At 33.1% G+C, this 26,590-nt stretch overlaps 1 pseudogene; it reads left to right on the top strand.

The window, feature by feature from the left end:
* Positions 1-3,014: 3,014 nt before the first annotated feature.
* On the top strand, positions 3,015-9,128 carry LOC120133995 (annotated as a pseudogene).
* Positions 9,129-26,590: the final 17,462 nt, after the last annotated feature.

Here is a 26,590-nt window from a genome sequence, read left to right as displayed (position 1 = left end):
TAATTTAAGATATTTTAAAATATTTTTTTTAAAATTAAGATAAGCATAAAGTATATTTTTAAGTGAAGAAAAAGATAAAATTTTATTTTATTAAAAAATAAAATTATATTTAATAAATTAATATAAAAATAAAATATTTAATAAGTTAAGAAAAATACAAAAAAATTTTTAAAATATAATTATAAAAATATTATCAATTTTAAGTAAATTAATTAATTTACTAACATACAATATATATATTGTTTGTTGTCTAAAGTTTAGCAAATGGTTTCCTTGGCTCAGTGATTTGGTGCTTGCCATTCTACTCAAGTGTCTTTTTCTTTTCAAAATCTCCCTTCTCATTTGTTAATTTATTTATTTTCTTTCAACTAGAGGATGACATAACATATGTCATCAGTGACAGAGCCATGTAGGCTAGAACCACTTCCCCAAATTTGTTTAATATTAAAAAATAGGGATAATTACCAATTTAGACTTTAAATTTGATTTATTTTGATTTTTCCCTCATTTTCTATTGTTAATTATACTTTACACCTGAAGTAAAATCCTAGCTCCGTTCGTGCGTGTCATTATTTTAATTTATTAAAATTGGGACTAAATTGAAAGAATATATAAGTAATAAGAACCAATTATATAATTAGACCAAACCGTTTTAACTGCCATGTCGCCTACTCCGTTAAATATTAACGGCATGTAACTTGATTGAAGCATTTAAATAGTTGAGTGGTATGATCAAGTCAAAATATCGATGGTCAATGAAAATGGACAGTAGTTAGTGGCCACCCATGTAGTTTACCCTAAAAATAAAAATATTTTATAATTTTAAATAAAATATTTTAAATTTTTTTAGGTATCTTATGTTTTCTGTGAGAACTTCTTTTTGGTGTGTTTGTTATGTTATTTTTAATTGTTTAAATGATTAATCGCTTTAGTTTAATATTAGCATTTTTTTGTTATTTTTTCTATTTTTAATTTTTCCTTGTTTTAATTATTTATGTTTTAGTTATCTTATGCTCATATAAAAATGTTATACTTATTTTGTTTAAAATATTAAAATATTTTATTTTTACATTTACATTATTGATTTTTTCATGAAATTTGTTTTCAAATATAAAGATATGATATATATATATATATATATACTTTAAAATTACATAAATATTAAACTTATTTTTTTTAGTTTAAAATATAAAAATATTAAAGTTAAATATCATTTGGTTTTTTTTATTTCTTTATATTTCTATTAAGGAGTGTTCATTTTTTTTATTTTAACCGAATTAATCGACCGAATCAAATTAGTTTGGTTAATTTGGTCATTCATCGATTTAGTTTGGTCAATGAACAATTAATATTTTTTCAATATTCAGTTAACGTTTAATTTGATTCAAAATCAATTAATTAACCGAATTAACCAAACTTATTAATATTAAATATATTATATATATTAAATACATTTTTAAGCTAAAACCCATTAAGAATTAAGATCCAATCTATTTGTAACCACATTAGGTCATTAAATTATTAATTTAAATTTTAACCTAAATAAAAATATTTCTACTATATTCAAATTAATCTAATTAAAAAATATAAAAAGTTCGATTAATTCAGTTAACCAACTGAAATAATCAAACTTTATTCGGTTCGGTTGATATTAAAAAAAAGGTTCGGTTCAATTAACAGTTAAAGAAAAAAAAAGTTTGATTAATTCAATTAATAAAAATTCGGTTTGGTTGGTGACCGAATTAACCGTTTGAAAACTCCTACTTTCTATCATTAATAATGTTAAGAAATAAATAAATGTTGGTGTAAAGATTATACCAAGTGAGGCGTCTGGTTTAGTGGTTAAGGCTTTGCACTCCACCCACAAATGCATTTTAACTCTAGCATATTTTCTTTCTAATGAGAGGTAACACATGCTACCATTTGATTGGATAGAAAAATTATTTTATAAATAAAATAAAATAAAATAAATAAAAATCATCAAATCAATGATGACATGTGTCATGACCATGTGTTGACATGTGCGACATCCTGGTTAAATAGTTGATTTATTAAATTAAATTCTAACTAGGACTAAATTGATATAACATATAAGTATTGAGGACTAATGTATAATTATTTCATTTTATTAACTGCCACATCAATATTTCCTTCAAATATTAACGACTAGTGACTTGATTAGATATAATTAAATAATTAAGTTGTCTAATTGACAGATTGAAAGATCAGTGATAAAAGTAAAAGTGCAAAATAGTCGAGTGACTAATATAATTTCACCTTATTATTATCTTGGCTTTATGCTCCTGCGTTTTAAAATTGTGTTTTGATTTGAATCCATAAATGGGCTTTAGTAATTAAAGGATTAAATCGATTCAGTAATTAAATGAAGTGTTGTTCTCTTTAAAGATTTTATATTCAAACAATTGTGTATGAGTTTGTGTTTAAGAATGAGCCCATGTCCCACCTTCAACTAGGCATAGATCTACTATTAGACCGGTCGGACGACTAGGGATGTTGTCTCTCTTGAAAATTTTAAATTGTCATATAATTTATAATTTAAGTATTTCATTTGTATTTTTTATCAATAAATTATTTTCATACCTTAAAATTTTATATTTCGTCATCATTTAAAAGTTTATAAACTTATCATTTAATAAAAAAATTTGTGAATACCTCTAATCATAACTTCTTTAATGAGTCCCAAATTGATATATATATATATATATGGTCTCCACGAGAGTACGTATGGTATAAGAGTCCTTCAATGTTATGGGACATACAAGTGTAGTATCTCCGGTGCTGATTCAATGTATAATTCTGACGTTCTGGACATTGACAAATGAAGTCATCCTAGTTTGTGTTTTCGTTGCAGACCAAGTCCAAGGATGGCCATATGTTTTTTTCCCGGCTCCAAAACATCTTGTTTGCTTTGATAGTTCAGTCTTTACATATATCGTATATGCTATAAGAAAGCTTTTTCTTTCGTACACTATTTTTGTGAGTTCTTGAACAACATGGACGATACTTTTTGCTACGATGTCAAAGCTCAATTCCCTCTCTTTCGCTTTATCAGTTTTACCAGCAGAATTTTGAAGCTTCGGCTTCTCTTTGGTTTTCGTATCTCTTCTAATCGTCTTCTCTTATGGGGACCAGACAACGAATGATAACAAGATTATTAAAATCGGTGCGATCACCGATGTTCATTCGCGTATTGGCAGAGAAGAGAAAACTGCACTGGATATTGCTGTTGAAAGATTCAATAACAATGATTCAAACAATCATAAACTCTCCCTCTCTATTCAGGATTCTGGAAGAAATCCCTTCGTAGTTGCTACTGCTGGTAAGCCATTGTTTTTATCTAAATAAATTATGCTTCCTTTGTGTTATTCTCAACTCTGAATCATCATAATTCAATGGAGCATTTACTGATTGTAACATTGAGTACTAAATTTGATAACAGCTCAGAAATTGATCGAAGAGAAAAAAGTTGAAGTGATCGTTGGCCTGGAGACATGGGAAGAACCAGTTCTGGTTGGTGATGTTGGAGGCCGAGCTCAAGTTCCAGTTCTTTCTTTCGTAGCACCGGTCATCACACTGCCATTAGCAACCACTCGTTGGCCCTTCTTGGTAACAATAGCTAACGAAGATTTTCATTATAGTTATTTACGAAGACGATGCCTTTAGTAGTGAATCTGCGAAGTTAGCTCTTTTATCCGAGGCCCTTCAACATGCGGGCTCCGAGATTGAACACCGATTGGTTCTTCTTCCATTTTCTTCTCTTTCAAACTCTAATACAAATGAAGTTGTCCAAGGGGAGGTGATGAAGCTACTGAACAAGCAATCCCGGGTTTTTTTTTTCTTCACTCATCCTTTTCGATGACAATACATTTGTTTCAAAAAGCTAAGGAGAGTGGACTTGTAGGAACCGACTCAGCTTGGATAGTTAGAGAGACCATCTCGAGTTACCTCGACTCATTTAACAGTTCAGTGATTTCCTCCATGGAAGGTACTTTAGGAATCAAGACCTACTATTCTGAGGATACTAGTCTTTACAGGAGATTTTGTCCCAAGTTCCGGACAACTTTCAGAAATGAATATTATGAGGAAGATAATTTTCATCCAGGTCTTAACGCCTTACGAGCATATGATAGCATCGGAATCATTATGCAGGCCATGGAGGAGTCAAAAAGTGATGAAAGCAGTTCAAATGCTTTGTTGAAAAAGATAATTTCAAGTCAATTTACTGGTGTAAATGGTGAAATATGTTTGAAAGAAGGCAAGCTGTCGCATGATCCAATACTAAGGATTGTGAACGTTGTTGGCAAAAAGTATAAAGATTTGGATTTCTGGTTGGCAGGGATCGGGTTCTCAAGAAACCTGTAGAGAAGAACGAAACAGGTTATCACTATAGCAAAATAGAGTTTAAACGTGTTTTTTTTAATCCTGTAGCGGTGTTTTAAGTGCTGCTAAAAGCACTCGCAGCGATAGAAAAAACGCCGCAAAAACGCCAGCCATACCAGTACCGCTAACGTTAACGGCGTTTGAGAACAAAAATGTCGTAATAGGTCGAGATCTATAGCGGCGTTTTTAGAACAAACGCCGTAAAAGATCAGATCTATAGCAACGTTTATGGAACAACACCGCAAAAGGTCAGATATATAGCAGCGTTTTTGGATACAACGCGCTAATTACCTTTCTTTAGCTAAGATTATTGATTTTGCATATTTCTTTTCTGCTCTACGTCACCTAAATTTAATATCATGTATCTTTATCTAATTAACAAAAACCATAAATTTTAATTAAGACACAAATTATGCAGAAAAATACTTAACAACAAATAAATTAAAATTTATAAACATTAAAATTAACTGTAATATAGTTGACATTGTTCTCTAGAATTAGCCTAGGTTCTTTCACTTTCAATTAAAAAAATATTGTTCACTAGAATTTAGTCTTCATTGCTCCTTCGTGGGGAAAGAAAGTAAAAAAACAATTTTCTTTGTTTGATGAAGCATCGTTAATTTTTTCCTCCGTGTAAACTGTATATGGAGAAGCTCTTCATCCATTTAACTAAATAAATCCCTGCTCCGGTTCACTAAAGACTCCTACGCGCTTTAGTGCTTCACTTGAAACAGATAACGACCTTCTACCTATAATATGAATCTTGATTGGAGGTGGCTTGGGAATTGAATCAAACATTAAACAAAAAAAATTAAAGTAAAAGAGAGAAGCGTTTACTTGGAGTAACAATAGAGACAACGTCGTCTCATAGAGAATAGATAATGCTTTTGCATTTGAAAATTCTTTCAATGCCACAGATTTCCCAATTCGGTTCTAAACATCGAGTATTTATCCACTCCTCTATCACGTTCTCAATAATCTTCGAACATCCTGCGTACGATCTATGAAATTTGAGAGTACAAAATAAAATATACGCAAAAAGATTCAGAGATTATTACCTTGAAGTAGGAGATCGGCCATGGAAGGCTATGGAGCAATAGGAGTTCCTTTCGGGTCTCATCGGGTTTCGACGGAAAGGACGAACCGAAAGCCTCCTAACGACAATTGATCCTCGTCAGAGAAAATACGTCACGTGAACATTCGATGATTTTGCTTAGGGATTGTGGATTAAATTTTCTAAAGTTTAATCCACAATTAATTTCTTTTACTCTCTGTCCATACAAACGGGTGATCGAGTTACTACTGCATGTCTTTTGATGTTTCAACATTAGTAACACAAGTGAACACAAACCAAAAGTAAACAAGAAAAACAAACATGCAAGAACCGAAGCTAAATACTAACTTGTTGTAGTGAATGAATGTCACTTTACTCTCTAAGGATGCGTTTGGTTCACAGAATGTCAAGATTGCCAGTAAGAATAAAATTACCATAGGAATAAAAGATTACCAGGGAACATGATTACTGGGAATTGTATTTTGTGTTTGGTTTGTAGCAGGAATGTAAGATTACCGTGTTATTTTAAAGGAATAATTAATTTATATATTTTCTTTAAAAAAATTTAAATTCATAAAATATATAAAATTTTTTTACAAAATTGAAAAGATAAATAGGTTTAATGAAAGGGTAAAATTAGATTTCAACTCCTGAACTTCATATAAAATTTTAATTATAGACTTTTTTTGTAAATCTAAAATAGTTTAAGGATAAATTTGTAATTTAACTTTCGTATAATTTTTATTATTCAACGACAGAAGAAGGATATTTTTAAAAAAAAATTAAGGGCATTTTAGTCCAAAACGCCGGTAATCTAACAATACCTAAGGGAATGGGTAATCACATTCCCGGTAATATACCCCAAAAAATCTACTATTGGTAATAAAAGATTACCGGGAATGAGATTACCAGTAAACCAAACAGGGGAATGAGGATTTTATTCCCCCAGTAATACAACATTCCTTGAACCAAACGGGGCCTAAAAGTAATGTGCATCTTCATAGACAATTCCCAAGTATTTGTTCATCATTATTTTACTAACTCATTTGATATCTTATTTAAAACCAAAGAATAGTATAGATAAGGTGAAGTATGATCAAGCCATTACAATTTAATAGTAATAATTATATATAATGACTGATTTAGAAGATGTGAAGAGAACTGGCAACTTGCAATATTGGTTAGATATTCTAACAAGAAAAAGACTAAATTAAAACATATTTATATATGTATTTAGGTATTATATTTGAGGAATTAAAATGCTTAGACCATGTATTAGCCATCAAATACCATGCATGCCTCGGCTAACATTTTCTTATTACAAATATTGTTCTATATATACGAGTTTTCACACTTGCACTTATGAAACTAAAAGGTAAAAATTAGCAAACAATCGAGCCATCAAATGTACATACTTCCATTAAAACTTTCAATTAACTAAATTTCTTAAAAATAAGTTAAATTTGAGAATCAATAAAGCAACAAACAACAATAGTAAAAACTAGTTAATAGAAAGTTGAAATGGTTACAAGTGAGTCAAGTTCATATCAAAAATCCTAATCCAGCAAACAACAACAACAGTAAGATTGAATTTCAAATCAGAACCCTAATCCAGTTTTAACAACATCACCAACCTTTCATTTGCCATAACAGCAGCAAACAGAAGCAAACAATAACAACAGCAATAAATGTGTGTTTATTCTGTAAAGTCCATAACAATAATTTTATGCAAACACTAAAAATAAGCATTGCAAGAACAGTAAAGAATTAAATTTATTTCATCAAAAAGAGAATAAAAATGTTCATATTTAGTGAACTATATACCAAGGGTTAAAAATTGTGTTGTTGGTAACTTATGACAACAAAGAATCATTTGAGATTCGCTTGACCTAAGCAAAACAAAGCAATATAATAAGAATAAAGTGATAATTAAAAATAGAAATGGTACCTATAAACTAAAGAATAGAGTCTTTGAGATTAGCTTGACCTAAAGCTTCCCTCGTAGCAGCAGAAGAGACCGTCAAGAGTAGCACAAGAGGAATAACACAGCTGCCTCCTTAACCTAAAGCTCCCCCATTTCTGCAGCAGGAGAGGTCGTCAGATTGAAGACAACACCAAAGGCGATGATGGCTGGAACTGTTAGATTCAATGGTAGCTTTGGGCTTCAGATAGAACGACGGCAGCAGAGCATCAATCGAGAGGCAGAGCAACAATGGTAGTTTTGTTTAATTGGGAGCAATTGGTTTTGTTTTGGGTGTTGGAGATGAGGGAAGATAACTTATTTTGGGCTGTGACAGAGGTAGAAGAAAGGGAGGGAGAGCGGCAGAAACCTTAGAGAAAGTAAAGGAAAAAATTGGAATAGGGGTAAAGTGTTTCTGCGATAAAACACTAATAATATATATATATATATATATATATATATATATAATATATATATATATATATATAGCAACAACTAAAAGTACCGTTTTTTAGCCTTGAGGGGTGACTGGCGGCACGACGATGGTGATTGGTGGCGTAACGGTGGTCACTGATGGCGCGACGGTGGTGAGTGGTGCACCGATTTGAAGATGCACTGTTAATCCGAGGAAGAACTTTAGAGAGATAGAGATGTGCTAAAAAAATTAGGGACCAAGCAGGAGAATTGGGGATATATGATAAAAGATTGCACAATCGCGGCGTTTATAAGAAAAACGTCACTAAGGTACATAACTATTACGGCGTTTATACAAAAAAAACCCACTTAATTACATGATTATTGTGGCGTTTATTACAAAAAAAATGCCACTAAAGTACATGACTATTGCGACATTTGAACAAAAAAACCACTAAAGTACAAGTTTATAGCGGCGTTTGTTCACAAACGCCATGAAAGTCTAAGTCTTTTGCGGTGTTTGATCAAAAAATGCCTCTATAAATGACGCTATACAACTCTATTGCGACATTTGTTAAAAAAAGCCACTAAAGTACTAATTTGTTGTGCCGCTAAAATACATCTCTATTGTGGATTTATTATAAATACGCCACTTCACAAACGCCATGAAAGTCTGAGTCTTTGCGGTGTTTGATCAAAAAATGCCTCTATAAAGACGCTATACAACTCGATTGCGACATTTGTTAAAAAAAGCCACTAAAGTACTAATTTGTTGTGCCGCTAAATACATCTCTATTGTGGATTATTAAATACGCCACTATATATGAACCCTATTACGATTTTTATATAAAGCCGCTAAAGTACTCTCTGTTGTGGCGTGTTGAAAAAATACCACTATATTTGTTTGTGGTTTGTATAAAAACACATCTAAAATTTCCATTTGCGGCGTTTTGAATGGAAACGTCGTTATATGTTTAAAGTTAGTGGCGTTTACTATATTGGTGATATATCTGAATCTTTGGCTGGTAGGGTCACTTGGCTTGGTGATCCAAAGCAAGGTGTTCCAAAAGGATGGGCAATGCCCACAGATAAAAAGCATATGATTATTGGAGTTTCGGCTAGAACCTCATTTGAGAAATTTGTGAAGGTTGAAGATGGTAAACATCCCGGCGAAAAGCACTATGATGGTTTCTAATTGAACTTTTCTATAAAGTTAATGGTGATCTAGCTATGATCTACCTTATTGATTTGATCCACATAACACACGATGAACTTGTTAACAAAGTCTACAGAAGGTAATATTTCTTTATCTTTGAATTAACTTTTCTCCATCTTTTGGTAATAATTTTTGTTATACTTTTTTAGAAAATTTCAGAAATAAGATGTCGAATTAGACTTGGTCTTCCTTACATTGGGGTTAGCAAAATAAATTAATAAATTAAATAATAAAAAATAAAGAAGAAAATAAATAATTGAAAGTAATTGTGATAAGATATAGCCTACAACTTTGCTTCGCCTTAATTGTCTCGATCACTGAAATAGATTTTACATCGATACTTTCCGTTACAATCTAAAAGGCCCAATCCTTATAATTTACTTTTCTCTTTGGTGAACTACTCTTCCAAAGTCAATCCTTGGAATTTAGCCATTGTTTGGATTAACCACGACTATTGAAGTTAACATCAATGCTATCTTTAGTGCTGGAAAAGACCATGCTCAGATTATGGTGTCTCAATGAGAATTGAACTCGATCTTGATTTCCCTTAGCAGATCGTCACTAAGTGTGTTATGAGGGAGTTGAATTTGCTAAAAGCCAACTCTTTTCCACAACTATAGATCAAAATGTCGATCAAACCAACACACACTCTTTGGATTGAAAGCGTTGAGATGTTTAAAGGAAAGACATTTTGTCAATCCTAGATTACCAAAAATCAAGAAAGAAATATGAAGGTGTGAAGTTCTTTTTCAATTCTCATGAAACAATTGAGTTGTCACTCATCTATCGGCTAAATGGAAGTTTAGCTAAGCATTATAGAAACCATACTTAGCATATAAAAGAAGAAAGAAAATAAAGAAGATGAAGAAGAAAAATAATCTTTATAAAAACTCAAATCTAATTAAAGCCAAAAGCAATCCATCTATCAAGCTTCAGCTTAATGGGTATTTGTAGCTTGAGATATCTTAAAGAAAATAAAACACCTAAAAATAATCCTAAGAACATTCAAATACTTAAATCCTAATTAATGGCAATCTAAAATCCTAAATAATAGAGAAATAATTCCTAATTAAAATAATAATTCTCAAATATTTAAATTCGATCACAATTCTTAAAGCCTACAGAGTTTTCATTTGTCTGGACTTCCTCCTTTATTCCGCTGACTAGATCATCTTCTAGAAGCTGACGCCAATTGGATTGCAGATTCTACCACACCAACATCGTCATGCCCATCCAACCTTGATTCCAGAAAATAAAAAAATTTGTAGAATTCACACTTTAAATGTTATTTTCTGGAAAATAGAGTCCTACATAGAATTGAACATAAACGACAAAAATTAGCAATATCAAAGAGATAACACGTAGTATTTAGCAATAAAATATTAACAAAGTAAAACACTAATCAAATTTCCCCTCACTTATTCAATGCTTGTCCTCAAGCATGCCTTAATCAATCATTAAAATCTCAAATTACCAATCCTTCATCACACAATATATCAAAGAATACCAAATGAGTCAATGATCACCACAATTATTGGAAACAAAGTGAAAATTAAGCAAATAGGCACAACTAGTAACAAGTTCAAGGAAAAGCCAATATATCCCAATTATCCATAAATTTCAATGTAACAAGACTCAATACCTCACAAGGGTTCACTCACTATTGCTCAAAGTGTTTCGAGTGAAAGGAATCGCTCAATAGCCAAAACTAATAAAGACATTACCATAAGCTTGTAAGAAAATCAAGTCTCCACCACTAGAATGAACAAGATGCATTAATCAAAGGGTATTTGAAAATGTTGTAACAGGGCTTAGGTGTAGGTAGGGAAAAAGTCCAAAAATTGAGTTTAAATATCAAGATAAGAGATGTGAAGTATAAGGTAAAATCCACGAATCAAAGTAAGTAAAGTAATGCAATGAGAGAAAGTGTAACGAACAACCAATTCTTTTTTTCTTTCTTTTTTTTTCCTTTAATTCTTTTTCTCCTTTTTTTTCTCCTGTTTTTATACTTTTTTTTTGTTATGTTTGAGCACATCTTAACCATAATTTTTTTCTGATTTTTTCCTAATGTTTCTTCTCTCTTATTTTCTGATTTCTTTTGTTGGTTGTGGAACAAATTAATTTTTGACTTGACATGGGTAACAAAATAGGGTAAAAATAAAATAAAAGTTTTCGGGTTAACAATGGGGCAAAACAAAGAAAAGTGTAGATGCATAAAATTGGTTCACTAATGAATATAAATGGGTAGACAATTTGGGTAGAGAAGTGGGTTAATACTAAGTGCCTTAATCATATTAAAGCATCAAGTTCAACATGTAGTCTCGATATGCATTTAATCACAATTTCTAAAATATCAAAATTAATCTAGTACACTCAATCAAACAAATGAGCAAGAATAAAAGGTATGCTCGTTAAGCTCAAATCTCTCAAAAATGTGTAATGTGTATCGAGTCAAGGCACATGTTTTTCAACAAACGCATGAGATATCAAGTAAAATTTTAAAGAAAAACACTAGTCGAGCCAATTCACTATCATGCATTCTAAATCCTATAAAAGAGGGATCACAAATTCATAAGGTAATCAAAGAAATTAAACAGTTTAAAGCGCTCCATAAATTTCATTTAACAATTTAAAGGCATTGAAAATGATTTATTATTAAATTGTATGAACCTTAAAATTGGCAAAAGTGGAGTTCCATAAAATTAAACAACTATACAAAATGCTAATAAATCGAACGAGTTTATAGACGTATAACATTAAGTAAGGTAATAAAAATCCCGAATTAAGACAAGGTACCATATTTAAACTTTGAATTCAAAATCAAACTTTGAATTCAAAATCAAACTTTGAATTCAAAATCGAACTTAGAAATAAACAAAAAATGAAGTGATGAGTGATTTATTTAGTTATTATTTTATTTCGTTAGTTATTAAGACAAGGTACCATATTTAAACTTTGAATGCAAAATTGAACTTTAAAATAAACGAAAAATGAAGCGAAATTGAGATCGAATTCGATTCTTATTGAGACAATATAATCCAAGTCGGATTTTTTCAAATCTTAAAACTATATTGGCGTTGGTGACTATAGTCGTGGTTAGTCCAAATAAGGATTGAAATTTAAAAATTGATTTTGGATTGTCAGTTTATTAGAGAGAAAAACAAGTTATAAGAGTTGGACATTATATACTGTAATTGGCATTAATTTTGAGCAAAATCCTAGATTTTTTGGCCCAATACCCCAAGCAGGTTAATTATTTAGGGTATTGGGCTAACATATACTTTATTTTGGAAACTACAACATTCTTTACAGTGAACATCGAACTTGTGAGAATTGAATTTTATTCTTTACAGTAAAATCTTAAAACTTTATTTTGGCACAATACATTAAACTACGACATTCTTTCCGATAAGTAAAAGGTTGAAGCGATGACTTAATTCTGATCGTGAGAATTGAAAATCACCTAATACATTCTGGTTAAATTCTCAATTTTCTACAAACTTGGATTGACAGTCGACCTTTCCTTTAAAAATCAAAACACTTTCATTTCAAAAAGTGCATGTTGGCTTGGATGTTGTTCTGATTGAAAGTTGGGAGGAAGAATCAGCTGGTAGCAAGTTGACTTCCTGGGAACACATTAGTGGCGGTCTGCTAAGTGAAATTGAGATTAAATTCGATTCTCATTGAGACAACATAGTCCGAGTCGAATTTTTCCAAATCTTAAAAATGAATTGGTGTTGGCGACTATAGTCCTGGTTAGTCCAAATAAGGACTGAAATTCAAAATTGATTTTGGATTGTTAGTTTATTGGAGAGAAACACAAGTTACAAGGGTTAGGCTTTGTAGATTGTAATTGACATTAATCTGGAGTAAAATCTTAGGTTTTTTTGGCCCAATACCCCAAGTTGGTTAATTATTTAGGATATTGGGCCAACATGAACTTTATTTTGGTAACTACGACATTCTTTACAGTGAACATCGAACTCATACCCTCGAGGTGACGAGTTCCTGAAGATAATATTTTTAAATTGTCTCCGTGAAGTGGGCCCCACGTGGGCCATTGTTTTATTATCATTAAAATGACTCGTCACCTCGACGTGATGAGTCCGTTTAAAAAAAAAATTATTACATAAATAAAATAAATTAAAAAGTATATATTAAAAAAAATTAAGTGGAAATTGTCATGTTGAGGTGACAGTTCCTTCAAATTCAAAAAAATAGTCGTTGGTCAACGTCTATATGGGCAATGGCCATGGCCAATGGTAACTTAGAACTCCTTATCTCGAGTTCCCAATTATTAACCTTTCCGCGACCGAACTAATTCGGTGGTCGACTGAATTAACCAAATTAATTCGGTTCGGTCGGTTAATTCGGTTAAAACCAAAAAATGAACATCCCTAGAACACATATTCGATCGAATATAAGTATTAATTTAAGAAAAATGGGTTTATAGATATAACATCTAAATTTGACCTAAAATATTTTATGAGTCTTAGACTATCACATTCAAATCATTAAAGTGTTCCATAAATTTCATTTAACAATTTAAAGGCATTGAAAATGATTTATTATTAAATTGTATGAACCTTAACGTTGGCAAAAGTGGAGTTCATAAAATTAAACAGTTATACAAAATGCTAATAAATCAAACGATTTTATAGACGTCATTAAGGTCATATTTAACTTTGAATGCAAAATCGAACTTAGAAATAAATGAAATATGAAGTGATGAGTGATTTATTTAGTTATTATTTGATCGTTAGTTATTTTTTGTTGATTAATTGATATTGTTGATTTGGGCATTATTATTCGTTTTCTGTGTAGATTTTTAATTTCTAGAAACATCTCTAAAAAGGTGAAATTCTGAATTTTTTTTTGGAGTCAAGGCTGGAGTAGTGGTCATGACTTGGAGCATGAAAGCGTCTGAAGTGGTATCCAGTCAATAGCTTCCAGAAGACGGTTTAATCAACATTTCTAGAAGGACGTGTCGATTACTTAGGACCAGTTTAAATTCAAATTAGGAATTATCACTTGTTTTTAGAATTTTATTTGAATATTTTTGGGATTTATCTATAGTCATTTTTACTTTATTTTTAGGATTTTATAAAGCTATAAATACCCTCTCAGGATAAGCTTGAAATACATCTCAGATTTAGCTTTGTTATTGGTGAGTGTTTAAAATCATTAACCTTTGCTCGTTATTTCTTTGATTTTGTCGAATTATTGCTGCTGAATTAGTCGTGTTATACTTGTTTTTGTACAGGTCCTTGCTTTCCAGAATTTGTGATAAAACGGGCGAATTCTGCATTTTTTTTATTATTTGGTCACGACTGGAGACATGGGCACGACTATGGGCACGACGCAGTCTGACGTGGCAGTTTCTAGAAGGTCCAGTCTGCGGCGGTTTCTACAAGACTTCGTCCGCACGCCTTCTGGAAGATTGACGAGCAGAGTTGCATTAGGAGACTAGTTTAAGTTTGAATTTAAATTTAAAAACTATTATCTTTTGTATTATTTTATTATTTTTTTTGTTTATCCTTTAGTCATTGAGAGGCTATAAATACCCACTTGGGGTAAGCTTAAAATCATCATTCGAAATACATTCTTCTTTTCTCTCTATTTTTATAAAAGTTTTCTCTTTTCCTTTTCCTTTTCAAGTTCTTTTTATTTTTCTTTATTTTCAAGTTTTATTTTTTTGCTAAGTATGACTTTTGTCATGCTTAGCTAAACTTTTCATAAGCCGAGAGCTGTCGTGATGATTCAATTCCAACGGGAGAATTGAAACGGTCCCTTAATATCTTCGAAATATCTCTCTCAATCTCTGCGCTTATTTTTCAAAAATCAAAACAATTTTCAAAATCAAAGATTGACTTTGGTCAAGAGGTTGTTGCGATTAAACGTGTGGGAGGAAGATTCGGCTTATAGAAAGCAATTCGACTTCCTGGGAACACACTTGGCGAGATAGCTTCGCCGAGAGGGAATTGAGATCGGAATTGACGGTTATAGAAACAACAATCCGAGTTGGTCGCCACGAACTTAAACGGTATTTGATCTACGACAATAGATGTTGTTAGAATCAATTACCGAAGCCGGAATCAAAGATTGCCTTGGGTATTCGGTATACAAGATAGAGTCACAAGGATAGCCCTTGTAGACAAAGTAACCAACGTGAATCCCGAAGAGAAAATCTTATTCAATGATCTAAAGGAAATTGAATCAAAGCGAAGCTTGAGGCTACTTTTACCGTATTTATTCACAATCTTCATACTCTTGTTTTTATTTAAATTGTTTTTATTTATTTTTACCATTTTAATCTCACATTACAAACCCCTCTTTTTACTATTTTCGCCTAGTTAGAACCATTCAAACATTAAATTGTGATTTTCTAAGTCCCTGAGGATTTGACCATTATTTCTCTATACTAAGTATTTCCTTTATTTATTGATTGAGAATAAGTAATTATTTTGACATCCAAAACGACAGTTGTCAAATTGGCGCCGTTGCCGGGGACTTTGTCAAAGTTACTAATTTTTTTTGTTTGCTTTTGATTTATGATAGGACTAATCCGGGCACATTAGTGGAGTACAACCCGGAGATCGAAGCTGAAGCTAGGAGACTCCATGCACAGACACTTCGGGAAAGAAGGAGGAACCAAACAAATCCAGAAGAAGAATCAAACTCAGGTGAATTCACTAATACAATTCCGATGGCCGAACCTACTATTCGGGAGTTAGCCGCGGCACCCACTGAACAAGGACCTATGTGCATTGATTTTCCCCAATGCAAAACTCCGTACCAGTTGAAGACCGGCCTTATTCATCTCCTCCCTACATTCCGTGGATTGCCAAACGAGAATCCACACCAACATCTCAAGGAATTTCACATGGTCTGCTAGCATGACACCACAGGGAGTAACCGAGGACCAAATCAAACTTAGAGCTTTTCTTTTTTCCTTAGCCGATTTGGCTAAAGAGTGGTTATTTTATCTTCCCCCTAATTCTGTAACTACATGGGCTCAAATGACTCGTTGTTTTCTTGACAGGTTTTTCCCTACGGCAAAAGTAAGTGAACTACGAAGGAGAATACTTGGAATCAAGCAGCTTGATGGAGAGTCACTTTACGACTACTGGGAACATTTTAAGAAGTTATGTTCTAGTTTCCCACAACATGGGTTAACCGAACAAACACTCATTCAATACTTTTATGAAGGATTATCTCCCCTGGAAATGAAGATGATCGATGCAGCCAGTGGTGGAGCCTTGGTGAATATGACTCCTACTGTGGCAAGAGACTTAATATCGACGATGGCTGCAAATTCCCAACGGTTCCGCGCAAATAATGAACCTTCTCGAAGGGTTCATGAGATAAGTTCATATTCCTTGGAAAATAAAATAGATAAGTTAACTGAAGTCGTAAACTCTCTTGTTGCAGGAAAGACAGGACAAAACCGATTATGTGGAATATGTGCATTACCTGATCATCCAACAGACGGTTGTCCACTGATTCAAGACGACACAACAGCTCAAGTCAACGCAGTCGGAAACTTTCCGGGACCTCCCCAAAGAGCTTATAATCCTTATGGTAATACATACAACCCAGGATGGAGGGATCATCCGAACTTCAGTTATGCTCAGAACTGAGACCGAATCAAGGCTATCAAGCGAGACCACCTCCGCCACCACAACAGCCGCAGAAGTCATCATTAGAGTCGATTGTCGAGAGGTTAGCACTTTCCCAGGAAAAATTCCAGAATCATACTCAAGCCCACTTACAAGAGATAAACAAGCAGATGAGCCAACTGGCTCAAACTGTAGGTCGCTTGGAATCACGAGGTAAATTTCTATCTCAAACTGGAGTAAACCCAAGGGGGAACGTCAGCGCCATCACTCTTCGGAGCGGTACAGTAGTGGTGCCATCTGTTCCATCAAAAGAAACAACCCAAAAGGAGAAAATGACTTATGATTCAGGGTCCTAGAAAGAGAATAATGAAGAACAAATAGACGACCCGACGCCGTCTCCCTACGACGTGCCACCACCTTTTCCATCAAGGTTAGTTAAAAAGGATAAAAAAAGCTGAGGAAAAGGAAATATTAGACGTACTTCGGAAGGTGGAAGTTAACATACTTCTCCTTGAGGTTATTCAAAAGGTTCCAAGGTATGCTCGATTTTTGAAGGATCTCTGTACGACTAAAAAAAAGCTTACCGGAGTTGAGAAAGTGAGCTTAGGAGCAAACGTCTCAGCCGTTTTCCAATAAAAGTTACCATCTAAACTGAAGGACCAAGGTATGTTCGCAATCCCTTGTAAAATTGGTAAGGTTAAGATTAAACGAGCTATGTGTGATCTTGGTGCATCAATTAATGTAATGCCTCTATCTGTCTATAAAATGGTCACTAACGATCCTTTGAAGGATACAAAGATTTCGATACAAACTTGCCAACAGGTCGGTAATCTATCCTGAAGGACTCTTAGAGAATGTATTGGTGGAGGTAAATGACTTGATATTTCCCGCCGATTTTTATATAATCGACATGGAAAATGATCGCACGAGCACATCGTCTGATATTCTTTTGGGGCGCCCTTTCCTGAGCACTGCACACACAAAACTTGACGTGAGAAACAGAATTTTGACTACGGAATTTGACGGTGAGATCGTTAAATTTGACGTATATAAGGCAATGAGATATCCTGATAAAGTGGAAAGTTTAAATTCTGTCGATTTAATTGATCCTTTGGCTGATGAATTTTTAAAGACTAATTTTTCCTTTGATATATGCAGGGAGCTGGAGGGTCATGATGAAAACATGAATTATGTTCATACATAATTGAATTTGATTTCTTCTAAGCCTAAAGTCTTACCTTCTGTTCTGCAGGCACCCGAAGTTGAACTTAAACAGTTGCCTGATCACTTGAAATACGCCTTCCTCGGACCAAACAACACTCTGCCAGTAATCATATCAAAAGGGTTATCCGAGGAGGAGGAAAAAGACTTGATCACGCTTTTGCGCCAATACAAGGAGGCTATAGGATGGACCATCGCTGACATAAAAGGTTTGAGTCCATCTACTTGTATGAATAAAATTAAAACCGAAGAAGGCGCAAAACCAACATGTGAGGGTCAACGCCGGCTGAATCCACCAATGATGAAAGTGGTAAAAAAGAAGATACAAAAACTCCTAGATGCAGATATTATATATCCAATTTCGGATAGCAAATGGGTAAGTCCGTTACATGTAGTTCCTAAAAAAACAGGAGTTACTATGGTTGAAAATTCTGAAGGAGAACTTGTACCAACACGAGTTCAGAATGGATGGAGAGTCTGCATCGATTATAGGAAGTTGAATTCTTTAACTCGGAAAGACCATTTTCCTCTTCCATTTATAGATCAAATGATAGAACGATTAGCCGATAAGTCTCATTATTGTTGTCTTGATGGATTTTCAGGTTTCTTCCAGATTCCAGTAGCACCTGAAGATCAAGAAAAGACGACATTCACATGCCCCTTCGAACCGAATAATTTTATTCAAACTAAACGACGAAGAATTATAGAAATTTAAGTCGAGCTACACATGAACATGATGCTTAAAGATGATTTGGGCACCTTAGGATTAACCATTCTGTTTCCCGACTAAAAAGCCTACCTATGCATTTTCCCCTTAGCTAACCACTTTTGAGCCTATTCTCGTTTCTTTGTTTTCACCATATTCATAAACCCTAGCCTTTTTATTTTATCCCTCTTTTTACCTTTTTCAGGGCAAGTGAATAATTTTACCGTTGTATTCTCCATCGAAAAAAATGTTGAATGAAAGAAAAAAAAATAGCAGTTCGAAAGAAAAAAGGGTTGTTCGAAAGAAAAAGAGAGATAAAAAAAGACATGAAAGAAAAAAATAGAAAACAAAACAACAAAAGTGTGAAAAAGGAAAAAATGCATTTCGACAAGAAATTTGTTGTTTGATATGTTATCTTTTTATCTTGTTGTGCTTAATGTTTTGATGGAGTTGAAATTATTATTTGTTAGTTCCTTGCCTTGAATTTTTAGCCTTTTCCCCACCTTTGCCTAAGCCCCGTTACAACCAATAAAAGACCCTTTGATTTATGCATTTTGTTCTTATTAGTAGTGGAGATTTTATTTACTTGCAGGCTTATGGTAATACCGTGTCAATTCTGACATTGAGAGTTTCTTTACCCTAAACACATCGAGTGATTTGAGTGAATCTCGGTAAAGTGTTGAGTTATGAGCATTGAGATTAATGAATGAATGGATATTACAATTGCACTTGACTTGCTCTAATTGGTGATGTTCAATTGATTGATTTCTTGACTTGAATAGTTATTGTGGTCTCTACCTTGCTTCCCTAAATGTGAAACTTGAGAAAGAACGTTTAATGACGTTTTTGACTGATTTGGTTAATCATACTTGAGGACAAGCATGAGATAAGTGAGGGGGAATTTGACGAGTGTTTAAAATCGTTAATCTTTGCTCGTTATTTCTTTGATTTTGTCGAATTATTGCTGCTGAATTGGTCGTGTTATTATTGTTTTTGTACAGGTCCGTACTTTCCAGAATTTGTGACAAAACGGGTGAATTCTGCATTTTTTTTATTATTTGGTAACGACTGGAGACATGGGCATGACTCTGGGCACGACGCAGTCTGATGTGGCAGTTTCTAGAAGACTTCGTCCGTACGCCTTCTGGAAGATTGACGAGCAGAGTTGCATTAGGAGACTAGTTTAAGTTTGAATTTAAATTTAAAAACTATTATCTTTTGTATTATTTTATTATTTTCTTTGATTATCCTTTAGTCATTGAGAGGCTATAAATACCAAACTTGGGGTAAGCTAAAATCATCATTCGGAATACATTCTTCTTTTCTCTCTAGTTTTTATAAAAGTTTTCTCTTTTCCTTTTCAAGTTATTTTTATTTTTCTTTATTTTCAAGTTTTATTTTTATGCTAAGTATGACTTTTGTCATGCTTAGCTAAACTTTTCATAAGCTGAGAGTTGTCGCGATGATTCAATTCCAACGGGAGAATTGAAACGGTCCCTTAATATCTTCAGAATATCTATCTCAATCTCTGCGCTTATTTTTCAAAAATCAAAACAGTTTTCAAAATCAAAGATTGACTTTGGTTAAGAGGTTGTTGCGATTAAACGTATGGGAGGAAGATTCGGCTTATAGAAAGCAATTCGACTTCCTGGGAACACACTTGGCGAGATAGCTTCGCCAAGAGGGAATTGAGATCGGAATTGATTGTTATAGAAACAACAATCCGAGTTGGTCGCCACGAACTTAAACGGTATTTGATCTACGACAATAGATGTTGTTAGAATCAATTACCGAAGCTGCAATCAAAGATTGCCTTGGGTATTCAGTATACAAGATAAAGTCACAAGGATAACCCTTGTAGATATAAAAACCGACGTGAATCCCGAAGAGAAAATCTTATTCGATGATCTAAAGGAAATTGAATCAAAGTGAAGCTTGAGGCTACTTTTACCGTATTTATTCACAATCTTCATACTCTTATTTTTATTTAAATTGTTTTTATTTATTTTTACCATTTTAATCTCATATTACAAACCCCCTTTTTACTATTTTTGCCTGGTTAGAACCATTCAAACATTAAATTGTGATTTTCTAAGTCCCTGAGGATTCGACTCTTATTTCTTTATAGTACGTATTTCCTTTATTTATTGATTCAGAATAAGGAATTATTTTGACATCCAAAACGACAGTTGTCAGTTATTGTTTTCTCATTTTATAAAGTATTTCTTTTCTTTTATTTCGGTTTCAATTAAGTTCTTATTTTCTTTCTTTAAAATATGCTAAGTATGATTTTTATCATGCTTAGCTAATTTCCCGATAAGTTAAAAGTTGAAGCGGTGACTCAATTTTGATCGTGAGAATTGAAAAGCACCTAATACCTTCTCAATCTTTTGCAAACTTGGATTGGCAGTCGACCTTTCCTTTAAAAATCAAAACACTTTAATTTCAAAAAGTGCACGTTGGCTTGGATTGTTGTTCTGATTTAAAGTTGGGAGGAAGAATCAGTTGGTAGCAAGTTTGACTTCCTGGGAACACACTTAGAGGTGATCCACTAAGGGAAATTGAGATCGAATTCGATTCTCGTTGAGACAACATAGTCCGAGTCGGATTTTTCCAAATCTTAAAATTGAATTGGCGCTATCGAATATAGTCGTGGTTAGTCCAAATAATGATTGAAATTCAAAGAAATTCAAATTGATTTTGGATTGTCAGTTTATTGGAGAGAAAATCAAGTTAGAACGGTTGAACCTTATAGATTGTAATTGGCATTAATCTGGAAAAAAAATATCATAGGTTTTTTGGCCCAATACCCTAAGCGGTTGATTATTTAGGGTATTGGGCCAACATGAGCTTCATTTTGGAAACTACTACATTCTTTACAGTGAACATCGAACTCGTTAAAATTGAACTTTATTCTTTACAGTAAAATCTTAAAAGGTTATTTTGGCCTAATACATTAAAATATGACATTCTTGCCGAAAAGTCAAAAGTTAAAGCGATGACTCAATTCTGATAATGAAATTGAAAAACACCTTATACTTCGAGTTAAATTCTCAATTTTCTGCAAACTTGGATTGGTAGTCGGTCTTTCCTTTAAAAATCAAAACACTTTCATTTCAAAAAGTGCACGTTGGCTTGGATGTTGTTCTGATCTAAAGTAGGGAGGAAGAATCAATTGGTAGCAAGTTTGACTTCCTGGGAACACACTTAGCGGCGGTCCGCTAAGGGAAATTGAGATCGAATTCGATTCTCATTGAGACAACATATTCCGACTCAGATTTTTCCAAATCTTAGAACTGAATTAGTGCTGGTAACTATAGTCGTGGTTAGTCCAAATAAGTATTGAAATTCAAAGATTGATTTTGGATTGTTAGTTTATTTGAGAAAAAACAAGTTACAAGGGTTGAGCTTTTTAGATTGTAATTGACATTAATATGGAGTAAAATCTTAGGTTTTATTGGCCCCATACCCCAAGCGGGTTAATTATTTAGGGTATTGGGCCAACATGAACTTTATTTTGGAAACTATGACATTCTTTACAGTGAACACTGAACTCAATACCTCGAGGTGACGAGTTCCTGAAAATATTATTTTTAAATTATCTCTGTGAAGTTGCTCTACATGGACCATTATTTTATTATCATTAAAATGACTCGTCACCTCGGCGTGACGAGCCCGTTAAAAAATATTTTTGACGAGTTCTTTCAAATTCAAAAAGTAGTTGTTGGTCAACGCCTATATAGGCAAGGGTCATGGCCAACAGTAACTTGGAACTCTCACCTCGAGGTGACGAGCTCGGCCGGGTATTTTTTTTCCCAACTAGCCTTTTATAGTCGTTGGATGTGAGGTTATAAATAAGGGTTTGGGGTTTTGGTTTCTCACCAAACCCTAAATCCAAAAAAAATACAAAAAACATATTATGTCAAAATCTCAAAAACTAGCAACACAAGAATAAATGTTGTGCTTGGATAATGTCCATGTTTCGTCGATCGTATGCCGATGGGATGATGAATGGAATATTCATAAGCGTGGGATGACATACGGAGATCCGCATCAACGGATCGTGATATATCTGCAACAATCTGATTTATTTCCATCCATATTAGTGCGTGGCTTCAAGTTGTATCTGGTGTTGATTGAGGCTTTGGTCGAATGTTAGCACCCCGAGATGCACACGTTCCACTTCCCGAGTGGTGAAGTGACTATTTGGAAGACGTCGCTTACCAACTCGGTGTTCATCTGAATGGATCCCTCGTGGTGAGTCAGAACATGTACAACCTGCATCGTTGGTTTACAAAGTTTTGGAAAATGAATACCATCAAATGTTATCGACATCTTTCGGGTACAGATAACATGATTAAAATAAAAATTCCAAGTGACGGACGAGTCTACCAATGAGGAGGTTATTTTCGCGTCCCGAGCATATATTTTCCAACTAATCAGGGGGTATTATTACCGGATAAATTTGTTAATTTGGTGCACACTCAATAGCTGCGATATTTGGAAGACTTCGCTATGTGTCGTAATACCATTTGGGGCTCGACGATTTTGGCCTTTATGTACCGAGAGCTTTGCAAGGCTGTAATTGTCTAGTCAGGTCGAAAACCCGATGTCACCGGCTTTCTGATACTGCTATAGTCGTGAGTTTGGTATCGATTCCGTTTATGACGCCAATTATAAAAGCCCCTATCAAGTTTCCTATAGTTGCAAGGTAATTATATTTTTTGAATTTTTTGAATTTCATAAATTTAATTATTTTTTATTTTTTATAGTATTTTTTATTTTAAAAAATTTAGATGGCGTCATAAAATATCCGAGACGAAGTTAGCGGGTGCATTGCACGAGATATACAGAAGATGATCGACATCGCCGGTCGATATGTAGTATGGCATACGATTTTTTATTTTTTATTTTTTTGAATCTTTTTAACTTTATATATACTAATTTTGATATTTAATATTTACAGTTCTCTTGGCTTCTGTATGTTGACAAGAGATCAACCAGTTATTGCCAAGGGGATTTTTTAGGGGTCTCACTTATAGTGTGTCGTGACGTCGTTATTGCATTATACGATTGTTGAGTGGCACGCTGCTGATAGAGTGATGCGACAGTTTATGTCACATCAACTAATTCCTATGCAGATGGTTGATATGAAGGAGGTCCATAGAATTGATACGCTGAGAAACATATCGAAAATTGGCAGGTGAAACACACTATATACATCGACGAGTGGAATCACCGTGAATAATCGCTCTCCCCGCGTCTCGACATTACACCGCTATACCTAGATTTCAACTATTCTCCATATCTCTGAAATTATGAAGCAAATGGGAAACCATATCTCATGACACCGGAAGAGATATGGGAATGTGAACATCATTAGGTCACATATGCCAAGTCCAAGTCCAAGAAGAAAGCATTGTCGTCGTTGTCTTCCGCTTTAACATCTGCAACTGAAGAGTACTATTATGCATCTCAAGCTAGTTTCGGTTTCTATCATCCATTTCATACTTCAACAGGACTCGACCGAATTGGGTTGGAGGTTCATGGAATGCATTGCAATACATTCAAGTATCTTCAATAAAATATACGGTTACAGGTGAGTGGGACCATATCCTATATGATCAACAAAGTATAAGCCAAGTCAAAGCAGTTACGATAATTATGACTTCAAATGTCATAAATCCATCACTGTATTTCGAAGGTGGATCGCAGAGTGTGTTAAGTACACCTCCTCAGTAAGACGACGACGACGACGGAGGTGACGACGATCAAAGCTTACGACCACGGCGTACTCGACGAGACCCGCGACATTATCATTCGACCACTCCGTGATATCATCAATAAATTAGGAAACATAAATAAATTTTCTTTGTAAATATTTATTTTTTTCCAATTGTTTAATTACTTTGTATTTTTCAGTTTTATTTTTTTAAAAATTTATCTGTCCGAACTCATCACCTCAAGGTGATGAGTTCTAAGTTGTCATTGGCCATAACCGTTGCCCATATAGCCGTTGATAAACGGATATTTTTTTGAATTTGAAGGAATTCTTCACCTCGAATTGACGAGTTCCACTTAATTTTTTTAATTTATACTTTTTATTTTTGTAATTTTAAAAAATATTTTTTAAATGGACTCATCATGCCGAGGTGACGAGTCATTTTAATCATAATAAAATAATAACCACATGGGGCCTACTTCACGGGGATAATTTAAAAATAATATCTTCAGGAACTCGTCACCTCTAGTGACGAGTACAGTGGTCATTGTAGAGAATGCCTTAGTTTCCAAAATAACGTTCATGTTGGCCCAATACCCTAAACAATTAACCCACTTAGGGTATTGGCAAAAAAAAAAAACCTAAAATCTTATTCGATAATCAATTGGAATTGAGGCAAAGTGATCCATGATACTGTTTTACTTAAATTGAATTCCTTCTTAATTTTACTCTAGTCAAATTTCTTAAATTTGATATTTCATTTTGTTCATTTACTCTTTCAATCAAAACCCCTATTTAATTACCCCTTTTCGCCCAAATATCAGAGTAAAAAATCTTCTTCATGAGAATTTTTAAAGTCCCTGCGGATCGACCCTTCTTTTATTTACTATGCTTATTCATTATTCTTTTTGACAGTATATGACGCTTGTCATGAATCATAAGTTTGGAAAACTCTTTCATTCTTAAACCTATTAATAATCCTGAATTAGGGCAAGGTACCATATTTAAGCTTAAGGGGGCATTTGGTTCATGGAAAAGATCACTATTAAGGGGAATAATTGAATCATATACATTTGGTTTAGGAGCATTACCTCCAGAGGTAATAAAACATTACCTATTATGATATTTTTTAGGCTTTTCCCAAGAATGTCATTCCCCTTATTTTATTAGGGGTTAGTCAATATCCTCCATTTAGGACAAAAATATCCTTCAAATAATATGAATATTTCAAAAATGATCCTTCTTTTGTGCATACATCCACTGATATATATATATTATTTTTTATTGTGGTTCTAAATTTTATAATACTTATTATGAAATAATATGATGCATATATAAAAAGAAAAGGATATTAAAATTTTATTTTATTTGAGTATTTATTATGCATGTGCTTGATTTAAGTTTTATTTTTATATGTATTTTATTGCGTTTATTTTTTAGGATTAATTTTCTTAAAAGGTTTTCTATATTATACATTTTTTATGTTTTCTATTAATTTTGTCTAATAATTTGATATGATATTTCATTGTACAACTCATACATGTAGCATGAATAAAATAAAAAGTGTAGCAATTAACATACTTACACCAGTGTAAGCATGTACATCTCTCAATATCTTAATACCTAAAAATAAATACATAATTATATTTTTTTTGAATAAACACATAATTATATTGATGTAAGTATGTTTTTATACTTTTAAAGAAATAAAAAATAAAAATTATATATTAAGTTATTTGTGTACAAATTTTATTAAGAATATATATAAATTAGAAAACATATCTTAAAGAAAAATATATATTTTCTATGACATTTCGTGTAAATATTTGACTTTAATATGAAGAATTTAAGTTGTTAAAAAAGAAAATATATCTTACCTTATATTACTTTAACCAAACATTATAATCTTACATTCCTCCCAAACAAACCAAATAATGTAATACAATATTCTCATTAATATGTTAAGTGATGTAATATTTCGGTAATTTTATTCCTAATGATAATCTTACATTTCGTGAACCAAACGATTCATAAGAGCTTCATACTCAATATGAGGGGAGGAAGACAGACCTACAAGAGTCTTGATGAGAGGGGTAACTTCATTAACACCTTCGAAGTAAGTTTCAAGCTTGAAAATCAATGGAAAAGAGGGAAAAGTTTTTGGTAGGAAGAAGATGATGGTTGTTAGGGAGAAAACGAGAGACAAAATGAGCAATCTAAAAACTTACGTATGGACAAGGAGAATTAACTCATTTTGCAGCATTCTTCTCACAAAAA

Source organism: Hibiscus syriacus, unplaced genomic scaffold (assembly GCF_006381635.1).
Source record: "Hibiscus syriacus cultivar Baekdansim isolate YM2019G1 unplaced genomic scaffold, ASM638163v2 tig00001799_pilon, whole genome shotgun sequence".
NCBI classification, from domain to species: Eukaryota; Viridiplantae; Streptophyta; class Magnoliopsida; order Malvales; family Malvaceae; genus Hibiscus; species Hibiscus syriacus.
Note: the sequence above shows the minus strand (reverse complement) of the source record. Positions and strands in the feature narration are given on the sequence as shown.